This window comes from Nuphar pumila, chromosome 15 (genome assembly GCF_984573655.1).
Source record: "Nuphar pumila chromosome 15, dmNupPumi1.hap1.1, whole genome shotgun sequence".
Classification (NCBI taxonomy): Eukaryota; Viridiplantae; Streptophyta; class Magnoliopsida; order Nymphaeales; family Nymphaeaceae; genus Nuphar; species Nuphar pumila.
Window position 1 is genome coordinate 87,662,749 of NC_143263.1, and position 21,490 is coordinate 87,684,238.

Sequence of the window (21,490 nt, forward strand, 5' to 3'; positions counted from 1 at the left end):
AGCCACAAGACTTTCAAAGTCAAACTTAACTTTAAGTGAAGTCCTTGGTTGTCCACTTGAAATGGCGCCATTTGGATCCAAGGTAGTTTGGATCTTGGGCAAGATCCAAACTTGCTATAATGTGGATCTTGCTAAAAAAAATATGAAAAAAATATTAAAAAAATAAAAACTACCATGTCAACCCCGTACACCCTCTAGTGCCACAAAATAATCCTACAGGGCACTAGAACTATCTAGATCCATAGAATTCGACACCTAAAAATTAAAAAATAAAATAAGTAACATTTCTAATGTGATTCCACACTTGTCAAAATGAAATCGAAATAACAGAATGCAAATATTGATGGACACGAGTTACTCTGAGGATCCAATTGGACCAGAGATGTTCTGAATGGGTTTGGATCGTCTCGGGTAATGATGCCTTGATCGGGTCTGAAGAGTTGGATTAGGATCCAACTCGTCTTCAAAGCTCTGATCCACTGGATCTACTGGGTGCTCTGCATCAGTATGAGTTTAGCTATGATATTGCCCTTGCCTACACTAATTTCATATAATCATATAGGTTTCTCATCATACATAATTTAAATTATAACCCTTAATATGCAATACTGTATTCAATCCAATACATCATATTATGGGTCACACATTCTTAGTTAGTCATGGGTTTCTTATGGCTCTTCTATGACCATACCATAGAACATCATCATTTTCACATGCATACTTGTAACACCCCAAATTTTGTATCCTGAAAACCATGATTTTTTTTAAACAATTTTATAAAAACTGCAGCGAAAATCCAACGGGATAAAAACTTGGTGTATTACTTCACAATCACAATCTTTTTTCATACATGCATTAAATTCAAAAAAATTAAGCATTCATAATTGAATTAATGTCTATTACATCTCAAATTTGAATAAATAATAGTTTATTTAAAATTTAAATTATGAATTAGAGTCTTGAGCGTCAAAGAATGCTCGCAATCCAAACAATCAAAGGGATGAGAAAGGCTTGGCTCAGTCTCTGTCACAACCTCCCGCCATCGCTTGTGAACTCACTCGCTACCTAAAAACAATTAAATTCAATAGGGTCAGACAATTAAGTCTTATTAAGGTAGAGCTATTCAAAATACATAAATTAAAGTAAGTAGACAGAAATTAATTCGATTTTTTATATACGCAAACAAGATTAAATACATCAAATTTACATATATGGATTTTAAACATGACACTAAAGCATATAATCACAAAACTTCTTTAAATCAATCATCTACTCAACTACGAACAATTAAAGATGAATGAACAACTAAAAATGCAGGCACTTACCATTGTAGAAGTCGGTTGTATGCTTGAGTCATTTATTATCTTTAATTAGGTTTTCTTTCTTATATGATGCATGCCATGCCTATCTAATGAGCAATCACTTTAGGTTTCAGTTCTTAGCCCTGTGGGTACTAACACGGGCTTAAACTCAGATCAGGATCATGGCACAGGCAATATTTTCAAACAAGGGTGTCTTTGGCCTGGCCGGGCATATTTCACCAGTCTTGTGGGTGAGGGACTAGCGTATCGAGAGAACGCTCCCAACACCGTCATCCAGATGCATCAATTTTCCACTCATGAGTTTCTATCATCTACGATGCAGTCTAATGCAGAGGTTTATCCTATCTTTGTGGTTGGAGAGGAGCAACCTTCCGTGATCAAAGTATTTCCCATTAAGAAGAAAGTATCACTTGCCCTCCTCTTGCGAGCATCGGTCTTTAGTGTCACATGTTTAAACTTTTTAAATTAATTACTTTACATGAAACACTCACATATAAACCCACTTGAGGGATTTGACCTCTTTCGGGCTTATGGATACACATTTTGAAACATATGTTTGCAGTAACATTGCACATGATGTTCTTTCATTTCATACTTAAACACATATGCATCATAAAGCATTGAGTTTCTTAACATCTAAATGCATCCAATCATTCACATCATCATGTACATGTCATTCATATTAAAATAACATGCACAAATAATTGACAGTTATATTCGATTTAGAGTGAACTCTATTCGTCCCATTATTAGCAAAAGGCCACGAAGGCCAGTTAGTGCATCAGTAGATTAATCAATGCATGCCTCATAATTGACATATAGTTCCTTGCAAAAAACTGATTTTTAACAATCCACAAACTTTACGGTGTTTATTCGCAAAAGCATAAACAAAAATACATAGGATTTGCAAGTATATGCTAATCAGGTCTTGAGCCGGTTTAGAACTTGTAAAGACTCTGTTACGTCTGACTGTTACAGAGGTTATAAAAATTTTTACAGTTGTTGGTCAGAGCTAAAACTTTCACAGTTTGCAGATTATTTCATCAGCTTTTCGATACTACAAACCGTTTATAAAAAATCTTTCGAACGAGAGATACGACCAGTTTAGTGCACGCCTGCACTTTTCTGTTCCGACTGTCACAGTTCAGGGCTCAGTCCATGAAGAGCTTAAAATTTTACTAAAGCTGTAAAATTTTGTTAGCTTTCCAATACAATAAACCGTTCATAAAAACTTCTCCGGACGAGTGAGATACGAACAATTTATCGGTCGGATGTTAGGCCAAAAATACATATTAACGAAAAATATACATTCGGGTGGGCCAAAACAGGCCGCTCAAATTCATATTTTCGTTTTATTTTTACATGAACATATCGAATAAAGTTTTAAAACCAACATCACATGATTTTTAAACAATCTACTATGGGCAAATCCTGTTTTTGCAGCTGTTAGGCCAAAAAATGGATCCGTCCCTTTGAACACTATTTTCTCAAAACTAGTTTTGGTAATTTTGCAATAACACACATAATAATGCATATTTTTTCATGCTAAAAATAATGAAAAACATGCTAAGTACCACAGTACATGTACATGAACATTAACTATAATTTCTAACTAAAATTCTGCAAGGTACAAATAAATATTACATGTATTTCGAGAAATTGTAATTTTTTTTTTACAAAGTCCATAACATGTGTTGCCTTGTTTTTTTTTTTTCAGTAATTCGACCATTAGGGGTTGAAACCAATTTCTTCTAGGGTAAATCAACATAACCCTCTTAAACAAAATCAAATTCAGACTTTTCACAAAACTTTCTTTAACAATAACCAGAATCAAATTCAAAAGCCAATTTTAATAAAAACAATTTTCGAAAGGGGTTTTCTTCTGAAAACCCTCTCTATTAAATTTTTTGATAAACCCAACCTCAATTTCATGCATGGGGGTATGGTATAGGGTTTGTTTTTATTAAAAATTAGAATAACTCATGTGTACGAGTTTTGATTTACGTGTAGATAATAGACCCCCCTACCTCTTGCACAAAAATACCTTTTTTGATTGCAAAAGCGAACTCCACAAGTGAACCAATCGTCTGCTTTGTATGGTGGCTGGATCGCGACAATCTACTCGCTCCAACCACATAGTAGGTTTACCTCTTGGTTGGACAAGAGGCACAAAAACATAGAAGAAAAATAAGAAAAAAGAAGAGGAAAGAGAAGAGAGAGAGAACTAAAAAAAGAACAAACAAGGGGTCAATAGGGGGGGGGGGGGGGTGAGCCCCTCCTTCTCAATTCTTCCAAACCCTAACCCCCTCTCTTATTACCCCTTTTCCTCTGCCACTTCCTCTATGGTTGTCGTCGTCGATTCCGGCACCACATCCAACAGGCTATAGAGTTCGGTGGAGGAGTCTCCACTGCCTCCTCTACCACCGCTAGCGAAGGTACCCTATGACATATCTGCCATGGGCTATGCAGTTCTTGTCCTCTTTGATGATACAACAGAGTGAGCCTTGACCACAAGGTCGTCGTCGATGATCTACCGACCGTGTTAGGCTGGAGCCTACTCTGCCTACTAGAAATCACAGCAGCAGTTGGTGCTGGTTTGAAACCCACTAACAACCTCTCTTTGCCCTAGTTGGTAGGTTTACCACTAGAGAGCACATGATCTTTGACTATGGAGTGGTGTTTTCTGACCAAAACCCTCCTCTCGACACTTTCCTAATCAATGTTAGGAGGGGAGCAAAACTTGCCCTTGGCTGACCTGGTGATCAATCTTTGGCGAGGATGGCAATGGTGATGTCTCCTTCATTTTTTTTCCTTTGTTTCCTCTTCCTCTGACACCCACACGACCACTTGACATCGGCAACGATTCCTGATGGGGTCTCCTCTAGCACTGACGCAGGCATGCAAACTCAAAGGAGAAGGGGGTTGTACTTCGCCCCTCTTTCTTTTAAAGTTTTTTTTCGGCCACCTCATGCCGGCAGCTAGAACCACCAGACACAGTTGTTCGATGGAGGAGCATCCTCTGCTTTCTTTGTGCTTGTCTCACACCTGCAACTCTCTCTTCGGCAACTTCTTTCCTCAGATGGCACTGATGGCCAAGCCCAACGGTACCTAGGTTTTTTGAGTAAAGCTCAGACCACTAGTCACCACTACACACACTTGAAACTAAACTTTGATACCACTGTTGGGTTTTGGGACCAAGGTGTGCGCAATGAGGGAGGAGCTCCATATGGACAAAGAAGAAGGGAATGGTAGTTAGTGAGATATCATCGATGCAGACATCAAACTCTACTACAGAGTGCAGGGGTTGGGTAACAAGGAGTCCAGGTATCTAAGAAAAGCTAAAAAACAAATTACGGATCCGCACTGAGCCTTCTTTTTTATTGAATGAGATACAATACAGTAGTCAGATTGTCTCATTTAAATAGAAGGAGTTCACTAATGTTGAAAATAACAAGGAGTCCAAGTAGGAAACAAGCACAACACTCCTCCAATAATCTCTCACTTGGAGACTAATTTCCTTTTGGCAACCTCATCTTGTAACTTTTCTTTTTATTCCACCCAGAATCTCGGTGCAATATCTTCAACTACTATCCATGATGGCCAAGTGAGGTTGTACACAACCTTAACCTTTCTACAACAACTGTCTTGGTCAACATATCTATCAGGTTTTCTGATCCACGTATCTTCTCAAGTGACAGTGCCCCATCAACCAACAAATCATGAATAAAGTGATACTTCATCTGAATATAATTTATTCTGGCATAAAATGTTGAATTCTTTGTCAGATGAATCACACTTTGACTATCGTAGAAAAGGATATTATTGTTCTACTTTATGTCAAACTCTTTCAGAAAGATCTTCAATCAGATCATCTCCTTGTTTGCTTCAATAATAGCAATATATTCAACTTCAATGGTGAAGAGAGTCACAATCTTCCACAACTGAGAGATCCAACTTATAGTAGTGTCACCCAAAGTGTAAATATAACATGTGGTGCTTTTATGATTGTCAACATCACTACCTAAATTTGCATCAACAAAACCTTGCAAAATCATGTCACCTTTGTCAAAACAAAGTATTATGCATGTGGTACCTCTCAAGTATCAAAGGATCTATTTCACAGCTTCCCAATGTTGCTACCCTAAATATGCCATGTACATGCTCAAGACTCCCACTACTTGTTTTATGTCTGGCTTGGTACAAACCATATCATACATCAAATTGCCAACTGTTGAACCATATAAAACTTTGGACATATACTCATAGTCCTTATCTAAGTGATATGTACGGTACATTTCTTAATTTTTCAAATTTTTTTCTTTCCTTCTTATATTTTTTGCTTTTCAGGGTCCATCTAAGTGATGTGTGCAGTACATAGTTCATGATGTATCTTTTGATTCATCCTATTGCCTCTGCCCATCCCCCAATGAATATGATACCTTCCAGAGTGGGTAACATTAATTTACTTGAATTTTATATATATATATGAGTCCATTTACTCTATTAGATGAGAAAGAACGTAAAAATATTCTTTGAACATCTTGAGTCATTTAAGCTAGAATCAATTTCTTGTCATTCAATGAGTATCCTATAGTTCATACTAATTAGAGGCAATATAATCCTTGCCCGAGGGCCAACCAATCTTGAATCAATTCATTTTTTGGGTACCTAACCTGATCATAGTATCAGAATTGATAGATGAAAACTAGAATATAGATAAATAAATGAGATCTAATAGACCATTTTTTTATATTTTCTAATAATATTCAATAGGTATGGTATTAGTGGCAGAATCCAACTTGTTTTCATGAATGTTTTGATAAAATAAAATTTCATTTGATTCAGTAAACGACGTATACATTCCACCATTGCTAGATTGATATGTATCCATATGGTTTGGTAAAGAGTGAGATAATAATGGATTTTTTTTTTGAAAAATGGGAAAACTTAAGATGCTTCGAGATGGTGGAGACCAAGAAATGTTTACTATATATATATATAGAAAAAGTGGTAGGTGTTTGAACATTAGGTATTTGACACGTACTTGAACATGTTGGTTGTCCATCGTGCACTTGATGGGTGGCTAGAATAAAAAAAAATGTCAAAAATAAGTTTTTCTGCCCAAATGAAAAATAATGGTGCCTTTTGTTGCTGCTATTGACCTTTAGCAGCAACTTTTGTTAATGATATTGCTTGTTCTCGTTTTTTACGTTGGTTGTCCATCAAGCGCATGATGGACGACAAGCATGTTTAAGTACGTGTCAAGTACCTAATGTTCAAGCACCTATGCACTACTATCTCTCTCTCTCCATATATATATATATATATATATATATATATATATATATATATATATATATATATATATATATATATATATATATGAAGATTTAGTGCATTGTAGGCCTTTGATTTTATCATTTTTGGAAAATCTAATATATATGTTAGAAAAACATGATCCAAAGGTCAGTTTTAACTAAACTTAATATGTCTATCACATTTGAAAGGTCAAATGTGCACAAAAACTAAAATAAAAATAAAAATATTACATTTGTTCACTAGAGGGTTTCTTACCCACGAGGATAGCAAACATTACGCCATACAGAGGCATAGCCACCTTGTGAGTAGGGTGGTCACGTGCCCACTCTCACACAGAAAAATCCCTTAAGGGTTAATGGGTCAAGGTGGGCAGTGCTCACCCTGACCTAGTGCGCAGGTGGGCAGCCCACCCTAACCTAGAGTGCAGGTGGGCAGTGACCCGGGTAAGGGTGGGCACCACTCATGCCAGACCCAAACGAGCGATTGGTGAAATTTTACATTTTTTTGGCTTTCTATTTGATTATTACTGCATTTACTTGCTGATTCTTTGTTTTTGTGGTTCATTTTATGATGTAATCGGTGAAATTTTACAATTTTTCAATTTTTTACTTGATTATGTTGCAATTACTTGTTGATTCTCAGTTTTTGTGGTTCATTTCTCAATGCGATTGATGAAATTTTATGTTTTAATACTTTTCTACTCAATTATGTTGCATTTACGTAAAATTTTGCATTTTTCTTGTTTTCTACTTGATTATGCTGCACTTGCTTCTTCCTTGTTTACGTAGTTTATTTTACATGCAATTTGTAATTTGTATAATTTTATATTTTTCTCATTTTCTACTTGATTATATTGTGTTTATGCGCTTCTTCTATGTTTATGTGGTTCATTTACCATTCAATTTAGGTAAAATTTTATATTTTCTGAATTTCTACTTGATTATGTTGTTTTTCTGTTTTCGAGGTTGTTTTTATGTGTTTTCAGTTTCTGTTTGAATATCTTGCATCTTCTTTTTGTATGATTTCTTTTTAGATCTATAAGTATCTGGAAGTTGAGGGGAGTTCTCTTTTTACCTTTTGCTTTTTTTTTGCCATTTTTATGGAATCCTATTAGAATTTAGTGTTTTTTTAAAATGATATAAATGTTTAGTTTATAGTTTTAAGGTTTTTGGTATTTTTTCTTTCTAGTTACAATTATACCTTAATTTGTAAAGATTGTGTGATTTGATTTCGGTTAGAATAGTTAAGGTTTTTTTTTTTATCAACTAGCATAAATGAATAATTTATGATGTTTGTAGAACATATGGTTTTGATTTAGTTTTTTTAAGCATATTGTTAATAATTTGTTTTTTTTACTTTGTATTTGTGTCCACCCTAGTTTGTAATCGTGGCCATGCCCCTAATGCTATATATATATATATATATATATATATATATATATATATATATATATATATATATATATATATATATATATATAAGTGTGTAAGTGCTTGAACATTAGGTACTTGACATGTATTTGAACATGTTGGCCGTTCATCACACACTTGATGGATGACTAACATAAAAAATAAGTTTTCCTCCAAATGAGCAATAGCGGAGACAAAAGTCGTTGTTAAAGGTCAATAGCAATGAAAAAAATCACCACAAAAAGGTTAATAGCTCATTTGGGCTGTAAAACTTATTTTTGTCGCTGCATGATGGACGACTAGCATGTTACGTATCAAGTACCTAATGTTCAAGCACCTACCACTTTTCTTTATATATATATGAGAAATGCAAACCTACTAAACGGGCAAGGTGCTAAATGAAATATGTTTGTTTGTTTTTTTGAAATTCTGACCCCATAGATTTGTTTAGTCTTATTTACTAGAAATCAACACTTGGATCATGCATTTTGGATGAAAATAATATTTTGAGCCTTAAAATTTTATAAAAATTATAGGTTCTTGATTTTTGAAACCTTATAAAAACCTATCCATGCATCATAATCAAATGTTTTAAGAATTCATTTCTATAAAAACAAACATATACATCACATATGTATGGTCAAAGTTTCAAAAAAAATAATAGAAATCCAATAGCATGTTTTATTTAACATCATGCCCATTTAATAGGTTTAGAATGGTTGACAAATCTTTTTAACAAGATTTGGCGGACAAATAAGATGCCTAATGAGTGGAGGAAGAGTACTTGGTGCCTCTATATAAGAATAAGGGTGATATACAAGATTGCACAAACTATCATGGTATAAAAATCATGAGTCATACTATGAATCTTTGGGAGAGGGTGATTGAGTCTAGGTTGAGGAAAGTTGTCATGATATCGGAGAATCAATTTGGTTTTATGCCTGGAAGATCAACTATGGAATCTATACATCTTCTTAGACAACTTATTGAGAGATATAGAGAGAGGAACAAAGATTTGCATATGGTTTTTATTGATTTGGAGAAGGCATACGATAGAGTACCTAAGGACGTTCTCTAGTGGACAATGATGAAGAAAGGTGTTTCTCTCAAGTACATTAGTATAATTAAAGATATGTATGAAGGAGTAGTAACCAATGTCCGCACTTGTGGAGGGGTGACAATCAATTTTCCTATAACGGTTGGGTTACATCAAGGATCTGTTTTAAGCCCTTTCCTATTTGCTATAGTGATGAATGAGCTTACGAAATCAATTCATGAAAATGTGTCATGGTGTATGTTGTTTGCTGATAATATTGTTTTGATTGATGAGTCTAAAGCTGGGGTTAATGCTAAGTTAGAATTATGGAGACAAACATTGGAAGCAAGAGGTTTTGAGTTGTGTAAGAGTAGATAATATATGAAATGTCGGTTTAGTAAGCAACGAAGTAGTGATGGGAGTGTAGTGAAGCTTGGTGAGCAAGAAATACCGGTGAATGATTGTTTTAAATATTTGAGATCTATCATTCAAAAGTATGGAGAAATTGATGGAGATGTAAATCATAGGATAAAGGTTGGGTGGATGAAATGAAAAAGTGCAACTAGAGTGTTGTGCAATTTCACGATCGTAGAATGTCATTGTGGTTGAAGGGAAAGTTTTATAGGACGACTATTAGGCCCGCTTTACTATATGGTACAGAATGTTGGGCTGCCAAGAGACATCATATTCAAAAAATGAGTGTAGCTGAGATGCGTATGCTTAGATGGATGTGTGAAAATACAATAAAAGATAAGATTCAGAACGAGGAGATACGTAAGAAGGTAGGTGTTGCACCCATTGAAAATAAGATAAGAGAGCATCGTTAAAGGTAGTTTGGACATATTCGGCGAAGGTCTAATGATTCTCCAGTTAGAAGGATGGAGAAATGAGAAAATATATTAGTTAAAAGAGGTCGGGGTAGGCCTAGGAAGACTTGGATGAAGATGATAGGAAAGGATATGAATGCTTTGAATCTCACCGAGGACATGGCATTGGATAAAAATGATTGGAGGAGAATGATTCATGTGGAAGACCCAGAATGATTTTCTTTTTTGGTTCATATCGTCGACCCCAATTGTTTTGGGATGAAGGCGTAGTTGTTGTTGTTGTTGTATATATATATATATATATATATATATATATATATATATATATATATATATATATATATATAGAGAGAGAGAGAGAGAGAGAGAGAGAGAGAGAGAGAGAAAGAGAGAAATGGGTTAGTGCTAAATGGAATTTTCTGCTCTTCCGGTATTTTTTTTGCAATTTTGACCCCATAAATGTGTTGGTCATGGTCGATTTATGAGGAATCCACACCTAGATCATGTGTTTTCGATGAAAAAAATGATATTTGGAGCCTCAAAAATTTACAATGATTTTGGACTGGATTTTTTTCGAATGTTACAAAAACCCATCCATGTGTTGGAATCAAACACTTCAAGAGTTGATCCCTATAAAATCAATTTGTACGGCTAGAATTTGAAAAGAAAACAAAAAAACCATAGAAAACTCATTTAGCATGGATCCATTACTCTCTCTCTCTAAAATAAAAAAGCCTGAGAAACCCATTTAGCATGCAGTTTAGCACCGATCTAAACTGCGTGCTAAATGGGTTTCTCAGGCTTTTTTATTTTATTTTTAAATTCTGACCATACAGATGTGATCTATGTACTTGATTTTATAGGGATCAGCTCTTTAAGCGTTTGATTCCAACACATGGGTCGGTTTTTATAAACTTTGAAAAAATCAACAGTTCAAAATCTTTATAAACTTTTGAGGCTCCAAACATCATTTTTTTCTTCAAAAACACACGATCCAGGTGTGGATTCTTAGTAAATCGACCATGTTCAACACATTTATGAAGCTGAAACAGCATAAAGAGAATTAGAAAAGCCCAAAAAACCCATTTAGCACGTGGTTTAGCACGGACCCATTTTTCCTATACACACACATGAGTGTGGTACCTTAGTGGTACACACTTGATTTGCATAGAGCCAAGCTCCAAATGCAAAATCTAACCTTTGGATTGATTAACATGTTTTATTTACTATTTTCATGTGTTAAAGTTGACTGAAATATGATGTTTTATAACATCTTTAGACCACCCTTTGTTTTCATGAACTGTAAGCCGTTGGTCTTCATTGTCTCAAAAATAAGATCTTCTGATGTATTGCACGTGATAAAACCTTCCAATTTAATAAATAAACCAAGCTAAACACATTCATACATCATATGGATAGATCTACCATTTGATGGCTGGATCCATACAAACAAGAGTGTACCACTGTATGGTAGGAAACATCTTATATATATATATATATATATATATATATATATATATATATATATATATATATATATATATATATATATATATATATATAGTTCCTTGAACTTCCTCAATATTCTTCCAAAGAAGAAGAAACTGTTGTCCGTTCTTCATAATGTCAATGGAATCATAAGACCTGAAAGGTAAAGAATAAACCAATCTACTTTTCCCTAAAAATTTTTGGTGTCGAAATTATTCACTTGCTGGTTTATAATTTGCAGGATGACGCTGGTTTTAGGCCCACCAAGTTCTGGGAAGACCACTTTGTTGTTAGCTCTGGCAGGAAAACTCGATTCAAGTTTGAAGGTACTGACACAACCATCCAGTTCTTCATTTCGTAGCAAATTAGATGGTAAAACTTGTTTCAGAATTGATGGTTGTCCAATTTTTTTGAAACATTAGATGTCTGGAAGAATAACATATAATGGACATGGTTTGGAAGAGTTTGTTCCTCAGAGAACCTCTGCATATGTTAGCCAGCATGATCTCCATATTGGAGAAATGACGGTCAGGGAAGCATTAGCTTTCTCTGCTAGATGCCAAGGAGTTGGTTCACGTTATGGTATGTAAAGTTTAAGTTAATGTATTAATACATAAAGCTTTATGCATTTCTTTTGTGTTAATTTCATTTCCTTTGAGGCAGATATGTTGGAAGAGTTGTCTAGAAGGGAAAAGGAGGCCAATATTAAGCCAGATCCTGATCTTGATATCTTCATGAAGGTAGGATGCATAGACAATGTACTTCCCTCCATTTTGATTTACATTTATGTTTTTGACAAGCAGGGTTCATGTTACTTTTCCGTTCTGTGTTCCTTTTTCATATTGGTCTCTCTGCATTTTGTATTCCCATCTAAATCATGTTTAAATTTCTCATTCCCTAAGTTTTTTTGGCTGCTTTGTTCTTCTATATTTGTCAGGATTGATGCTTGCTTCACAGAAGCATCATGCATCATTCTATATCTCAGCTCAAAATTTAATCACCAAAAAACTAAAAACATTCATGTGCAACTCATAAACGGAGATAATACAAAAAGCTGGAATCTGTAATAAGGCTTAGATTTTCCCGGTTTCAACTTTCAACCTGTTATAGGCTGCATCACTGGAAGGACAGAAGGCCAATGTAGTGACAGACTATATGCTAAAGGTAGGTGTCAATAATGACTTTCCGTATTATCCGCAAGATTACCTATATTCCTCGATTTTCAGTAACATCGTTTATAATACCAGATACTAGGTCTAGATGTGTGTGCTGACACCATGATTGGAAACGAAATGTTCAGAGGAATTTCTGGAGGACAAAAGAAGCGTGTAACAACAGGTAGAAAGAATAGGCCTAATTTAAGATACATTGGAGGTGTATGATTATCTAAATAATTTCCTTTTCAAGCAAGAAATGTCAGTTACAATGGTAGCTCATTCATGATCTTTTTCCAGGAGAGATGGTGGTTGGACCATCGAGAGCCCTATTCATGGATGAGATTTCAACTGGTTTAGATAGCTCCACTACTTACAGAATTGTGAATTCCATCAGACAATATGTTCATATTCTTGGTGGCACAGCTGCTATTTCCTTGCTGCAGCCAGCACCAGAGACCTATGATTTGTTCGATGACATCATTCTTCTATCTGATGGGCACATCATATACCACGGTCCTCGTGAACATATACTTGAGTTCTTTGAATCTATGGGCTTCAAGTGTCCTGAGAGGAAAGGTGTTGCAGATTTTCTACAATAAGTAAGCTCTACCAAGATTCCATGATTGACAGCCTATTCCATTTCCTGTAACTGAAAAATATAAATATATCTCATTTTATTGAATATATGCATGTGTATATATGTAACATTCTGATGAGGTAATCTACTATAATTTACTAGGTAACATCCCGTAATGATCAGAGGCAGTACTGGATGCACAATGAGGAAACTTACAGATTTGTACCTGTGAAAGAATTTGCAGAGGCATTTCGTTCATTTTACATTGGACAGAGACTAGATGCTGAACTTCGTGTACCATTTGACAAGAGCAAGAGCCATCCTGCTGCATTAACAACTTCCAAGTATGGTGTTAGCAAGAAGGAGCTGTTAAAAGCATGCTTCTCAAGGGAAGTATTGCTAATGAAGAGGAATTCTTTTGTCTATATTTTCAAAATGACGCAGGTGAGCAGTGATAGATGTCTGCTCCCAATTCTGAAGAATATTTTGACGATCTTTCATGAGTTGCTCAATCGTTTTATATATTTTAATCTTGTTACAGCTTACAGTCCTCGGCTTTATCACAATGACACTCTTTCTACGTACTGAGATGCACCGGAACACGGTGAATGATGGAGTAATTTATCTGGGTGCTCTGTTTTTTGGGTTAGTCGTACTTATGTTCAATGGCTTTGCTGAGCTTTCTATGACAATTGCAAGACTGCCTGTTTTTTATAAGCAAAGAGACTTGCGTTTCTATCCAGCATGGGCGTATTCACTCCCTGCATGGATTGCTAACGTTCCTGTATCAATTATTGAGGCTGCTGTATGGGTGTTTTTGACTTACTATGTGATTGGTTTTGATCCAAATGCTGGAAGGTGAGGCATTAATTTCATTTTGAAGATTATTTATATCTCTGATTAAATCATGGCCTCTTTCACATTTTCTGCATAAACAAGAGAATATTGTATGAACAAGAAATAATAATCTATTGCTTCCCTTAGTTGGGATCTAATGCAATTCAAATACAAAATGTTCTAATATGAGCACCCTCCCATGCTGTAACTACAGGATGTTCAGGCAATATCTCCTGCTTCTAGCAATTAACCAAATGGCATCTGGTCTTTTCCGTTTAATTGCTTCCTTGGGCCGTGACCTGATTATTTCAAATACATTTGGATCCTTCGCAGTGCTTGTGATTATGGTTCTTGGTGGTTTCATACTGTCCAAGGGTAAGGCTACCATATGGTTGTTCTCTTTCTTTCCTTTTCTTATAGATACATTCTTCTTTATTAAGATGTAAGCATTTTCTTAAAAATTATAGTTATTTAGTGAATCTTATTCATTTGCAACAGATGATATTAAGAAATGGTGGATCTGGGGCTACTGGATTTCACCACTTATGTATGGGCAGAATGCCATTTCTGTGAATGAATTCCTTGGGAATAGTTGGCGACAAGTAAGTCTTTGATCCTATCCTGAAGCATATCATGGCTGCATTGGGAATTGCATTTCATCTTCAATCGATTTGATTTGTAGGTTCTACCAAATTCAAATGTGTCACTGGGTGTGTCAGTCTTGGAAGCACGAGGAATGTTTCATCAAGGATACTGGTATTGGATTGGAGTTGGTTTACTCTTTGGATACACTTTGCTCTTCAATGGACTGTTTACCGTCTCTCTTGCTTATCTCAAACGTAAGTTCCAGTTTTAATTTCTGTCATATGATACATGGCCCTAATGTTACATATCAGGCTGGCCCCATGATGGCTGTGTGCATGCAGCTTTTGGAAAATCACAAGGAGTTATATCTGAAGAAGCATTAAAGGGGAAACAAGCTAATTTGACTGGAGAAAATGTAGATTTGGAACTATCCTCAAGAGCAAGGAACATCCCTGAAGGTAATCCGACTTTGATCAATCCCAAGCGTTTATTCTTAATTGGCAGCAAATCACTGTGATTTCTATGAATAGTTGATAAAATATGAAACTGTCTACTCCAGCTCAACCAGAATATATTACTGAATCTGTTCATAGCCAAAAGAAAGGAATGGTCCTTCCATTTACACCTCTATCCATCACCTTTGATGACATCAGATACTCAGTAGACATGCCACAGGTAAAGCTAAATTTTCTGAAAACACTGTGATCTAGGTGTATTCTTTTCTTTTTTCAATTTTTTAATATCAGAACTGTCTTTTAAGTAAAATCTGAAATCTGTAGGAAATGAAATCTCAAGGTGTTATGGAGGACAAGTTAGAGCTTTTAAAGGGTGTAAGTGGGTGTTTCAGACCTGGAGTATTAACAGCCTTGATGGGTGTAAGTGGAGCTGGCAAGACTACATTAATGGATGTGTTAGCAGGAAGAAAAACTGGTGGATATATCACAGGAAGCATCAAAATATCAGGTTATCCAAAGAAACAGGAAACATTTGCTCGTATTTCTGGCTACTGTGAGCAGAATGACATCCATTCTCCCCATGTTACCGTATATGAATCCCTTGTCTACTCAGCATGGCTTCGTTTACCTCCTGAAGTTGACTCTGCTACAAGAAAGGTTATAACTGACAATTGTCAAGTGTATCATGAATGATCTTCATTTCTTGTAGTATCCATCAGGAAAATGTGCTTCCTATCTGAATTCAAGGATCAATGTGTGCAGCTATTCGTCGAGGAGGTTATGGAACTTGTGGAACTGACATCATTGAGGGGATCCATTGTGGGGTTACCTGGTGTAAATGGACTCTCAACCGAGCAACGCAAACGGTTGACAATTGCAGTGGAGCTTGTTGCTAATCCCTCCATAATATTCATGGATGAACCGACCTCTGGACTTGATGCCAGAGCTGCAGCAATTGTGATGAGAACAGTAAGAAACACAGTTGATACAGGAAGAACTGTGGTGTGTACAATTCATCAACCCAGTATCGACATATTTGAAGCATTTGATGAGGTAAGACAGTCATATATCTTTGTAGATTCCTAACTTTTATCAATGGACAATGCATGCCTTGTTAACAATGATACAAAATCATTATGTTAAGAAATTAGCCAAACTGCGCACATGCAAGTAGTTGCATATTAGTTGTGAGTTCTTGGAGGCCGACCCTCTTCCCTACTTGAAGTAACTTCTCGTGAATTTCAGCTATTCCTAATGAAGCGAGGTGGAGCGGAAATATATGTAGGTCCATTGGGCCAGCATTCATGTCACCTAATTGAATACTTTGAGGTGAGACATACTAATTTAGTGCTCAAAATTTGTTTCGTCTTTGTGCCAAAGATAAATCAAGTTGTGGTTTCTTCTAGGGAATTGATGGAGTTAGCAAGATAAAAGAAAGGTACAATCCAGCAACATGGATGCTGGAAGTAACAACAGAAGCACAAGAAAACATTCTTGGTGTAGACTTTGCTGAGATATACAGAAACTCTAATCTGTATCAGTGAGTATACTCTTACTTATATGCTTCGTATTATGTCTGTCTATGACATGGATTAGTTCGCTGTGAATCAGAATGGTCACGTTGGAAGTAACATAAGGCATTATGTTCATGATTTAACCGTATGCCTTGTACAAAACATCCATAAAATTTCATATTCTGATTTCTGCAGGAGAAACAGAGCACTGATAAATGAACTGAGTTCACTTCCACCTGGTTCTAAAGATCTCTACTTCCCAACAAAGTACTCGCAGTCCTTCATCACTCAGTGTTTAGCATGCCTATGGAAACAGCACTGGTCTTACTGGCGGAACCCTCCATACACAGCTATACGGTTCTTCTTCACAACCATCATAGCCTTGATGTTTGGGGCTATATTTTGGAACCTTGGCATGAAAAGGTATTACGAAATTGATTCAATGTATTTCATGTAATAAAGTTCTTTAACTAGAGTATATATATCTGATTTTTGTATTCTTCACAGGAGTAAGCAGCAGGATCTGTTCAACGCGATGGGCTCTATGTATGCCGTCATTCTATTCATTGGTATAAACAATGGATCATCTGTTCAACCAGTTGTATCCATTGAAAGAACTGTCTTCTATAGGGAGAGGGCTGCTGGAATGTTTTCAGCTCTGCCATATGCTTTTGCACAGGTAAACTGCTGTCTTTTAATTCATAAGACTCCCTATATTAGTCATATTTACTAACAATAAGTACATATTGTCTCTGTATTTCCACAGCTAATAAACATTGAAATGTATTTGCAGGCTGCTATTGAAATACCATATGTTTTCGCTCAAAGTCTGGTCTATGGGGTTATAGTATATGCAATGATAGGATTTGAATGGACTGCTGCCAAGTTTTTCTGGTACCTATTCTTCATGTTCTTCACACTCCTGTATTTCACCTACTATGGGATGATGGCAGTTGCAATGACTCCCAATCATCACATCGCATCCATTGTGTCTTCTGCATTTTATGCAATTTGGAACCTCTTTTCTGGCTTCCTCATCCCACGACCGGTATGTGATCATCTGCACCTCTGTTTATTCTGTTAGATATTTTTCAGAATGGTGTTGTTAAATTACCTGTTCTATGCTTTTCAGTCAATGCCCGTGTGGTGGAGATGGTACTATTGGGCATGCCCTATTGCCTGGACCTTGTATGGGCTAGTCGCTTCACAGTTTGGTGAAGTAAAGACTAATCTAGAAGTGCTCACCTCCACAACCACCACCATGACAGTGGAGGAATTCATAAGGTCTCATTTTGGGTTCCGTCATGACTTCTTGGGTGTGGTGTCAGTAGTGGTTGTGGGATTCTCCTTGCTGTTTGCATTTGTCTTTGCCTTCTCAGTTAAGGTTTTCAACTTTGAGAGAAGATAACAGCCCTTGGAATATTGAATCAATTTGAAATAATTGTAAGATGGATTGATTCAGTAATCGAAGAAGAGGTAGTGGGCTGAAAGAGATCATATCTAGTTATATCAGCGTCTGTAGGAGTAAATTCTATCCCTTTTGTTGACATTGATTTGTATAGTGACTTCCTACTGCAAACATACTTTATCGCAGTTTGGAGATTGCATGATGCTTTTTGTACAGCTCTTGAGCTACCAATTTTTATTTGGATTTGTAATAGTGGATGTTGGTTTGATAATGAGAATGCTATTTGAATGTTATAATATACCGGCCATTCAGAATTTCAGATTGTCATCTGGACAATGCTGCTGGGTCACAAAGAGTGTTTTCCACTCATGAATCAATATACATCTATTCCAGAACAATATACATTAAGACGAGAATTAACTCTATAAGATCACTATGACCAACCATTTGGAGGGTAGCTTAACTGCACATGAATTTGAGCTTTTAAAACTAACTAATAATGTGCCCGTGCATTACATACATACACACACACACACAGAGAGAGTTCATGCACAAGGATTGTACATTGATTCCATAACTTGAAGAAACATGGACATAGTGTTATATACGTATGTGATATTCTAACCTTCAAGTGATACAATTGTAATAAAATCAAGCCAAAAGTAAACCACATTGTGCACAAGTACAAGTACAATGGCTACAACGTGATGACAATGCACAAGCCAATCAATGGCAAATACACAAGATCACAAGAGGCACCAATGGGCATACACAAACTAGTATGAATCGAGATTTTCATAAGATTTTTGCTAATCTAACCCTGCATATGCATTCGGTATGGTCCATTTGCTTGGAATTGACTATTGGATCATCGTAATCGGATCAAGAAATGTGATTTTGTATGCTTGAATATTTACAAAAATTCTAAGCCATTGATTTTCAAGCCTTAAAAGATCTTTCTTATATATTGTAATTGAATGATCTAAGAGTCTGCTTCTATAAAACTAAACATTGTAATTGAATGATCTAAGACTCTGCTTCTATAAAACTAAACATCTAGATTACATATGTATGGTGAAATTTTAGAAAAAAATAAAAAAAACTATGAAAATTCTCGGTGCATACCACTTTATATATTTTGTTGGTTTTTATATTTCAGTTAGCCTAAATATATATATACACACATTTTAATACTTTGCCTCAAACTTACGGTGTGATTACTGAAAGTTTGAAAAAAAGAAGAAGGATCAAAGTCTTCATTGATAATCTTTACAAAATGCCTCATCAACTATCTTCATCATAAAAAACATAATTTAATTTTCAACCCATTAATTTTCAACCCATATCATCTTTAAGAATATGCAGAGAAAACAAAACAAAAGTTTCAACTACACAAAGAAATAAATTCTAATTAAATAGTTTTTAAAAAAAATATTTTAATACAATAGTTAAAAAATAGTTATAAGTCATATGTATATAGTTTCAAAACAAATATATTTTGAACAGGAATATATATATATATATATATATATATATATATATATATATATATATATATATATATATATATATATATATGAAGAGAGGATGGTTAAGTTTTATAACAAAATATAAAGGTATTAGAAACTAAGCAATTTTAAAAGCAAGATATGTACCTTAATCAATAATTTAAAATTTTTAGAAACATTTGCAACAATTCAAGCAAGGTACAATAGTCATTCAGATAGACATAAAGAAATATACTTCAAAATTAATTTTTTAGAATTTCTCATTTAGACAATCATAATCATAAAAACAACATATTTTTCAAGAAAACATAAATTTTGAACATAGCATAATTTTGTTCACTAAAGTTCAAAACACAAGCACATATTAGACATAAAATAAGAAGATATAAATAATTTTACAATAATGTCCCAAAGGCTTAGATAAGCATTTCAAATAGAGATACAATTCATCAAAACACAACAACATGTATATTAAATGCAAAAGCTCAAAGGAGCTCACAAAAAAGAAAAGAATTAATTAAATTCATAAAAAAATACAAGATAACCATCATGGAACAAATCTAAATATCATCAACATATATATCCAACATGTAATTAAAGCATATTTAATGCACATAATAATGCATGAAATTTTTTTAATGAATAACCATTTTCCATGCAAGAGAAAATGGGTAATGATAAAGATTAAAAAATATGTGGAAATATTTTAAAAAATTTACATAAAACAAATCATAACAAAAGAAATGATATTTGCAAATCTCAACAATAGTTTGCTCACTACAAGAAATCACCTCTTTGACTTTCAATTCAACATCCTTAAAATTCAAGTGCATCAGCGCATGAGACAAGAGATAAATACAAATGTCAACAATAACCAAACAAGTAACCATACACCAGCAATACCAGCCATCTAAATTGACAATAAATACCAATTATAACCACAGAAGGTGCATATCTTTCACCTCACAAATGGTTGTGAAATTGCAATCAATACCATCAACTAAAATGGTTGCACATAACTCACCATAACTATGGTTGTAAAACTAATAAAACAAAATCTCTTATTTAAAGAAAAAATCACTCAAATGATAAGGAAGAATGAAGAAACAAGACGGGTAAAAATACTCTAATGAAAACAAATTGATGTCAATAAGCAAGAAAATTTGAAAAGAATATTTAAATCAAAGCAATAAATTTTACAATAATATGAGATTTAATGTGTAAAGACCAATATGATCACAAGCAAATAACAGTTGAGTCATCACTGATAACGTTTGATATGATCATTCAATAAACAACAAGGGGCAAATAAGTAATTGGGTGATTCAACTTAGTCATAGAACTAGAAGTCAAACAACTGCCAGTCAAAGCCAAAACAAGTGCCAATATGATACTCATTAAACAACAATCTAAATTGATAAAATACAGAGGTGCACACATAACTCACCCCCAACAAACATCTTTGGCTCTACAACACCGAGGTTTACATAACTCACATAAAAAAGGCCGAACACAATAATAGATGTATCAAATAAAAAAGTGAAACTAAGTCAAGTAAACAGCCAAATAGGAAAGCCTTGAAAAACACATTCCAAGGATAAAAAAAACAAGAACTGATTGGACAAAAGTTTTAAATAAAGTGAAATAACAAAAAATTGAAGTAAAAACATGCAATAAATGTATTCAAATGACAAGATAAAATGCCCACCAATGTGAGTCTTCAATTACAAACAAGAATGCCCACCAATAGATATAAAATACATGAGAACAAAAGCGAACAACAAATGACATACTCACAAAATCTGTAAAGAGCATACATAAAGAAAACTCTCATAATTAACAAATTAATGTTTTATTAATACCAAGTATGCAAAAAGCATAATACTTAAATCTCATGTGAGGCAACATGGTATAAAACATGTAAGATAATATTCACTAAAGGGTCATGAGTCTAAGGAATAACATAATCACAAGGTTCAAATGCCACTATGGTCTCCAAAGAAAATTTCACAAAACCTTTAAATTTTTTATTACAATACACTAATCAC

General features: G+C 34.7%; 1 pseudogene across 1 annotated transcript; it reads left to right on the plus strand.

Annotated features, from left to right (window-relative positions):
• The first annotated feature begins 1,293 nt into the window (after positions 1 to 1,293).
• Positions 1,294 to 18,253, plus strand: LOC149815908 (ABC transporter G family member 39-like; annotated as a pseudogene). Its single transcript, XR_016428134.1, has 24 exons — positions 1,294 to 1,335; positions 1,429 to 1,704; positions 11,476 to 11,564; positions 11,643 to 11,727; positions 11,824 to 11,983; positions 12,065 to 12,141; positions 12,512 to 12,565; positions 12,649 to 12,739; positions 12,856 to 13,157; positions 13,298 to 13,579; positions 13,677 to 13,993; positions 14,187 to 14,347; positions 14,471 to 14,574; positions 14,655 to 14,811; positions 14,899 to 15,015; positions 15,117 to 15,232; positions 15,337 to 15,669; positions 15,775 to 16,065; positions 16,258 to 16,341; positions 16,419 to 16,552; positions 16,722 to 16,949; positions 17,034 to 17,205; positions 17,320 to 17,574; positions 17,659 to 18,253. The product of XR_016428134.1 is annotated as an ABC transporter G family member 39-like (transcript).
• Positions 18,254 to 21,490: the final 3,237 nt, after the last annotated feature.